The sequence below is a fragment of the Pteropus vampyrus genome, unplaced genomic scaffold (genome assembly GCF_000151845.1).
Source record: "Pteropus vampyrus isolate Shadow unplaced genomic scaffold, Pvam_2.0 Scaffold627, whole genome shotgun sequence".
In the NCBI taxonomy this organism is placed as follows: domain Eukaryota; kingdom Metazoa; phylum Chordata; class Mammalia; order Chiroptera; family Pteropodidae; genus Pteropus; species Pteropus vampyrus.
Window position 1 is genome coordinate 72,686 of NW_011889408.1, and position 8,033 is coordinate 80,718.

The window sequence follows — 8,033 nt, forward strand, 5'->3', positions numbered from 1 at the left end:
AGAAGATTTGCATTTCTAACAAGCTGCCAGGTGATGCCCATACTGCTAGTTTGTAGGTCACTCTTTGAGCAGCAAAGCTCTAACCCAATGGTTCTTAAACTGCATGTAGTGCGCATTAGAATTACTTGGGCTTGCTAAAACACAGATTGCTGGGCCCCACCTCCAAAGTTTCTAATTCAGTAACCACGGAATGGGGCCTGAGAATGTGCACTTCTAACAAGTTCCCAGGTGCTTCTGCCAGGGAATTTCACCCACTCACCTAACATAGGTGCCTCTTAGCACATGGCAGTGTACAAAGTGAGTTAACCTGTATTCTCTTTCTCTCATTAAGATGACCCTGGGAGATGGGCTAATGCTGCGTTACCATTCCTACTTTCAATGCTGGATGGCCATCAGAGCAGTTGAGACCTGCCCCAGACTCAGTCACACAACTAGACACAATATTTGTGTCCTGACTTTGAACCTCAGACCTTAGTTTTGCTACATAGCACTATCTCCTGACAAGGAGCACCTAGTTAGGCTCTTATAGTTGGTGATCAAAACCATACCCTGAGTTCTAGCCAGATGGTGTTATCACCATATATATAGTTTTGTCACTATATATGTACATATATATATATATATATATATATATATATACACACACACACACACACACACACATATATATATATATATACACACACACACACACACACACACACACATATATATATATACACACACATATATATATCTTTATCACTGAATATCAAACTATTACCAATAGCAGCCCTTTCTAGCTTTTTGAGGTTTTATTTGAAGAACACACCCTCTAAGAACAATATTTTAACATGAAATGTGACCTGCCAAAGTGAACAAGGCTATGGAAAATTGTATGTAAAATAATATGACGTGCCCATGGATCTTTCCTGAATCAACTCTATTTTGTTTAGAAACTTTTGGTTCTAATATATTGTTCCAAGTGCAGATTTCTTAAATGTTCACTGCTATGTTTTAGGCTTTGTTGCTAACTCTTGATTGGTTTATAATATTGATTGTAGATAGTGAATTTAGAGGATACAAAGCACCTGGAATTCAGGATGGCTACAGAAGCAGAACGTTGGCCTATGGGAGACAGAATATTACTGTTGAGTGCCACCAGGGGTTTCCAATGTGCACTGGAAAGAGGGGACATCACTCTCTGGAGGGCTTATAGGATCCTCTCTCCCTGGGATGAACTAAGTGTAGCCAAAAGTAGGTGGGTACTTTCAAGGCTATGAATTCCTTGTCTCTCTGAAAATGATGGAGCAAATCATGGGAATCACACAAAATGAGATCCCATAGTGTTTGACTTCCTACTAGAGAATGAATCGCAATCAGTAATTATGGGTACATTCAATTAAGAATTGAAGAAATAGCCATTTAAATAATCTTCTATTCAAATAATTATACTGGCGCATCTAGTGGGGTGATTATTTTATTTTCAAGTTCTGTAAGCTAGAAACATGTATACCAGGATAGTCTTAAAAGAAGTAAGGGATTTACTTTATTTGATGAATAAAATTTAAAATTTTTGTTAAGATTTTTTGCTGTTGAATGATTTGGCCAAAGAGAATGTGTCCCAAAGTTATTTCAGTACTTCTGGCCTAAAGTTTTTAAACAATTTAACACTTAAGTAAATTAATTTCATATCCAAATGTAAGGAATAAAAAGGGAAATGAATTTTATCAATTGGTATGGGTTGGAGAGAAAGAAGTTGGAGATCCTATGAAGACAGAAGTGATGTATGTGATGGCGGCGGGGCCGGGAGAGAAGGAGGGAAGTGAAAGATGGCGGGTTTTCAGTTTGAGCAAACTTGGAATACAAAAAGAATATGTTCTTCCATGTAGAGTGTTCTCAATGCTGAATTATAGGTGTAAAATTATTCCTGTCAAACATTTGACAACTATATTCAAGTTATGTCATAGCAACATAGAAATCAATGCCGTGATAGTTTATACAGCTCTCTCATAGGCTAAAAGTAGAGAAGTTTGTAAAGGTAAAAATAAATTAATAATTAAAGAGCTGACCAGGCTTTGTCTATGATAAATAAAGCCTCTAAAATACAATAACAGAGTTTGATGTGGTGGCTTACGTGGACAGCTTATTTCTGGGCCACCCTCCTGGGACCTACTCTGTCACTGTTACCTCTGAAATCCAAGCCTGATCCCAGAGGACACAAAGAGCACCTGGCATAGTCTCCTGACCATCTGGACTATGTCAGTGGCACTGACTAGAAAGGGAGTCAAACAAGTTAGGTCGGTGCACTTAGAAGTTCCTGAGTTTTACAAGTCAGGCAGTGTTTTTCTGGAAAAAAAATTACATGTATCTATCTAGAAATCCAGAGCAAGTTAGAAATTCTTGGAATTAAGGAACAACTTTTTACCGATCCAAAAACATCTGACAGAACCAGCACTTGGCAACATGTGCTGGAAAATGTCATTTCGCAGCCCCAGAGGTCTCCCAAAATACCTGAGAGACTACTAGCATAACGAGGCTTCTGTTAATATTCTTGCACTTAAGAAACAACATGATGAAAACACTGACGTGTTTTATATTTCTAATGCAAAGTGAATAAACTTAAGAATCATTTCTTGTATACCTTGTCATAAAATTGGATTGGTAAAACATTAATGCGTGAGGTCATAACATTGAGGGGAAGACTTGACAAAAAGTGAGATATTAGTTTTGTTTCAACTAAAATTTTTGCCCTATTTTTAAAAATAGAATTTATACATTTTTTTCGATGTTTTCTAAAATCTCTATAGTGCTGATGCACTAAATTTCTTTTTACAGAATCTTTCTGATTGTATTTTCTATTTTAAAACCAGTGTATTGGGGGGTACCATTGCCAGTACATTTATTGGTAATTCAACCATATGATCATTACACAAAAATAATTTGTTTCAGACCTAAAGCTTTATGTATTTTACTGTCATTTTGGCAGAACTTACTTTCATTTCTGTTTTTCAATTGTTATGTTGGGGGAAAATATATTAGTCTGAAAACTGGGAAACGTGATTCCAGTTGTATGCCATAGCAATGCCTGTGTCGTACTTGAAATTCCAGTATGTTAAACTACCCCAGGTGTTGGTAAATGGCTCCGCAGCTCTCACAGGAGGATATTCTGGCACAGGCAGAAACCGGAGGACAGCAATCTTTAGGTTATTATAGTGGGTTACTTTTTATTATAGGAACTTATAAGTTGATACAACACTGTTCAGTGATTTGTCTTCTAAGTTTATTCTTTGTGGCTGTCTTTGTTTTATAATGGGTAAAATTGAGCCGACTCTGTAGTAATTTCTTTAAATGTACACACTAAATCAACTTAAGTGGCTGACAGGATGACAGCTGGGATGTAAAAAGGGTCATTTATGAGGTGTTAAAGGCAGGGCACTGGCCTTTCCCCCTCAGACTAGTGGACAATGGCTCTATTAACGTAGTTTCTTGCTGTTAGGTGGTACTGATCCCACAGGACAAGGGTCTGGCTTGCCTCTGTGTTATTTGTTATGTTGGGACCACCTCAGATTCAGAGTTGAATTGCTATTGAGAAACAACAGAGGGTAAAGCATTTTATCAGGTGCTAAGAAACTGCACGCTTCATTTCTTCTCTTTTCTCTACCATCTTGCTACTTCCCTTACTCAATGACCTTTAAACTCACTACACTTATCGTCACTGCCCAAATTGTACACACCATTTCTATTTATATCCCACTGACTAGAATTTAGTCAGTGGCCTCTCCTAGCTGCAAAGAAGAAAGGGAAATTTCGTTCTATTTCAGCTAAATTAGGAGATCTGTTACTGACAAAGAGAGAGAGCACAGATATCAGGGAGAAGTCCCTAACAACTCTACCCACCCACTAAAATCCCACTCATCCTACAGAGTCTAGTATAGGCATCACTTATTGTTAGATCATCCTGTTTCTTCCCTAATTCTTTCCAGGTGGACTCTTAATCACTTTTTCCTCTGAAGTCCCACTTTTACTTCTACTTGCTTTTTGCCTTATGAGTACATGATCTGTGTACCTTACATAGCTCTCATTCTAAATAGTGAGTCCTGAACCATGGACACCTATGGCTCATCTTCATAGGTATGGATTCACGTGTTGCTCACTTATGTACTTTTAAGGACTGTACATTTATTTTTATACACAGAGCCTGGGACACATGTGGCATTTTGTAATCTAAGGCCTTTGGAATTCTGGTAAAACTAAAAAAAGGAATCTGTGCTATTTTCAGTATATATATTTAAACTACAATATACATTAAGCTAATAAATTTTATGTATAAACTGAATTGGTAAACAAGTCAACATCTTTATTGTTCCTATAAATGACATCATTTCAGTGTGGTTAAGCTGATTATCCATGCCAACCAGGAACCATTTGGCAGTTATATATACATAGCTTCCAGGCTAAAGGGCTATCTGATTTAAAAAGAGAGAGAGAGAGAGAGAGAGAGAGAGAGAGAAAGAGAGAGAGAGAGACAGAGAGTCACAGTCCTAGGTGCTCAGGAAATATTTCTTAGTGAATGTATCAGAGAACTGATACTTTTTTCATTACATAAATAATTATTTCCAAAAATATAGGTCCACATCCTTATTTTCAATTCTGAAGTCTGAAGAGCTCTTAAAACCAAGTTATTCCACAAGTTTGGCACAAAACTTATTTTACAGCAAAACCTGGCTGTCCCATTTCCTCCCCAAATATCAGCTGAGTGCTGGTGTTCTGTTGCTTTGTTGTTGTTTCTTTTGTAACCATGAAAATGTCAAATAGAGTCAAAGGTAACCTCTGGTAACAGTGAGAAGACAGAAAAAAAAAAAGAAGAAGAAGAAGCATCTCATTAACAATAGCATAGAAAGTGAAGGTATTATGGAAGCTTGATCGTGATGTCTATGAGGCATTTTAATGAAAATTATGGAGTTGAATCCTTATTATATATAACTTAAACAGAAGTTGTGCAAGTTTTATAATGATGATGAACAAGAATCAATAAAAATAAGAAAACATTGCATAGGACAAAATTTTAAGATCTTGACCATGTTTTGGTTGAATTCAACAAGTAATGAATGTATACCTATAACATAGCATGAAGAACAGAATCCTGAAGGTGTAGGTGAACATTCATTAGTCTGGCTGTAGAAATCGAACAAGCATCATTGTGTAAAATAATCTGAAAATCGAGTAGAAAAACCTTCTAATGATCAGGAAGCACTGGAAAATTATATTGATAAATTTGATAAAATTATATCTGATAAAAACCTTATTCTTAAGCAAATTGACACTGCTAATGAGTGAGAATCCTCAGGTTTGGGTGTGTTGGTAGCCCACTTTAGCTAAAATTGGCAGTGATTTGAAAGAGCTATACCTAAGATGTTTGAAAGGTTTATGTAACTTGCCCGGGTTTTACTATGCCAATGAAGCATGGGTAGCCAGAGAAATATTCTGTGATGGTCGATAAGGATTTCACTGCAGTAGCTGGATTTTGGGGTGAACAGACTAGTTAGGAAACACAGGTTTTACTGTCCCTGGAGAAGTACTCCACATGCCTATCCTGAACTTCTTGTGATGCCAGTGTGAAATTTTAACCCCCATAAAGAACAAGCAAAGACACCTAAAAAAAAAACTGTCCTAGGTGCTTGCTTGCTGCAGTTCCCAAGGGCCTCAGAATCAAAGACTTCCTGGAAAAGTTCAGTCTTCAGGTTGCATTAATATGGTTGCTAAGGCTTGGGATAATGTTCGTAAATCAATGTTAAAAATGCTTGGCATTGGTATGATGCATAGGCCATGCTGATCATGAGAAAAATCAGACAAACTCAAGTTGAGGGAAATTTTACGAAATTCCTGGCCTCAAAAGTTTCAAGGTCAAGAAAAACAAGGAACGACTGCAAAACTTCTAGATAAGGAGACAAGATGATTAAATGCAATGAAACATCTTGGAACAGAAAAAAGGCCACTAGTGGGAAAAGGCCACCAGTGAAATCTTATAAAGTGTGAAAATTTTTTTTCTTTATCATATTAAGTATCCAGTATCTTCAGAATTTTTTTTGTTTGGTTTTAGAGGGGAGGGAGGAATCAAGTTGGTTACCTTCTTGTTAGTAATTCCCTCTAGGCTGTGTTTCACCCAGCCACTTCACCTATCATTTTTCTCTCTACTTTCATCCTCCAGAAGCATATTTAAATCTCTAATACATTTACATACATTCTCACTCTTATATTCTTCATTGATTTGGATTTATGGGCTTTTTATTTCTTTACTTTCATTATAGTAGTTTTTCTAGAAAATACAAGAGATGTGTTTGAAGTCATTCTACCACCTTTTATTAGAAATCCTTCATTGTACTTTTTTAAAAAAAACTTACTTTTATAATCAAAAAGTGAAGTGGGGATGGGTTCAATTTCATCTAGAACCTTGGAAAGTTTATTGTCTAAGCATTATCTTTTAATTAAATTAGTTAATGTGATCTAGCACACTTTATAAATCCTTTCGCTTTCCAAGGAATCATGTTATTTTGCGTCTTTGTGTTTTCTGCTCCTATTACCTTTTACCTATTCTTCAACGTGTAGCTTATATAGAACCTCCCAGGAAACCTCTGATTCTCAGTATGTATTAAATAGTCTACCTCTGTAATCCAATTGCATACTGTTTGTATTTTATTAAACATTATATGAATTCATTTGTTTCACCAACTATATTGAAATCCTTATCTCATTTGTCTGTATCTTCCCAGCACCTAACAGAGCTTTTAACCAGAAGTAGCAGTAGGAGTAATATGTACTTTTAAATATTTATCAAATGGATAAGTGAATAATAAAAGTACTGTGCCTTTTATAAGCATGTATTCAACATGAGCCAGCAGTATAATATAGTTGGCAAAAATGTTGTTGCCGTATGAAGTGGAGTTAAAGAAAATCATATTTGTTAAAAAAAAAAAAAAAAGGTAAGAGTTTGGCATAGGTCCAATCACACCTTGAAAATTGTACATACTCTGAAAATGACATTTTAATAGATACATTATGAATCATAATTATAGTATGATAGGAAATAGAAAATATGATACATAGGGGTCTGAAAACATGTTGATGGAAGAGTAGTTGTTGGAAATGGGAAATTTTCATCTGATAATATTGAAGGCTCCAGGAAATAATGAATATTTCCAAATATGTGAAGAGTTTTGGTTTGATTGCAGAATTTTTCCCCCTGAGTTTAACTTTAAAAGCTAGATGAATGGATAGTAGAATTTTGGTTCAATATAAGTAAGAACTCTCCAACCAGAACACATTGCTTATGAGGAAATGGCTTTCTCCTTCATTAAAGGTTCCAAATTTACTGACCAAAACTCTGGTATGTTTTAGGGAGCCTTTCTGCATAAGGTCATAAGGTCCTCTAAGGAGCCCTCCAATATCAGCCGTTTAGACTTTCACAGTGGAATAAAATGATTTAGTTGAATTGAGATGTCATCTAAATAGCAGAATTACTGATCATAAACGGGAAGCTATCTATATGCAGAGTATATATGGTAAAACTAAAATTATAATATTCAGAAAAACTTAGTGGTTAAACTATAACAAGAATAAGCTATAATCAAAATTAAAATTATAAGAAAACTTTTTGAGCTATTACTTCATTTCAGGTAATCCATAATGTATTTTTTTGCTAACGATGGTTATCAAAATGAAATATTACTTCCAAATTTAGATATTCTTAATTTTTCAGGTGATTTTAAAGAACTCTAAAAGTTCAAAGAACTGAATACACGAATGGCCAAACTAAACAACTTTCATAAATTTGCCCAGATAATGAATTAATTATAATACTTAGATTTTATATGCTTGCTTACTTACTTACTTTATTTATTTATTTAATTGAAGAAATGATTTAATATTTTTTCCCTGTCTACCTTTCCCCTCCCACCTCCCCTTTGGTAACCACTAGTCCATTGTCCATGTCCATGAGTCTCTGTTTGTTTGTCTTGTTCATTTGTTGCTTTTAGGTTTATATCCCACATATA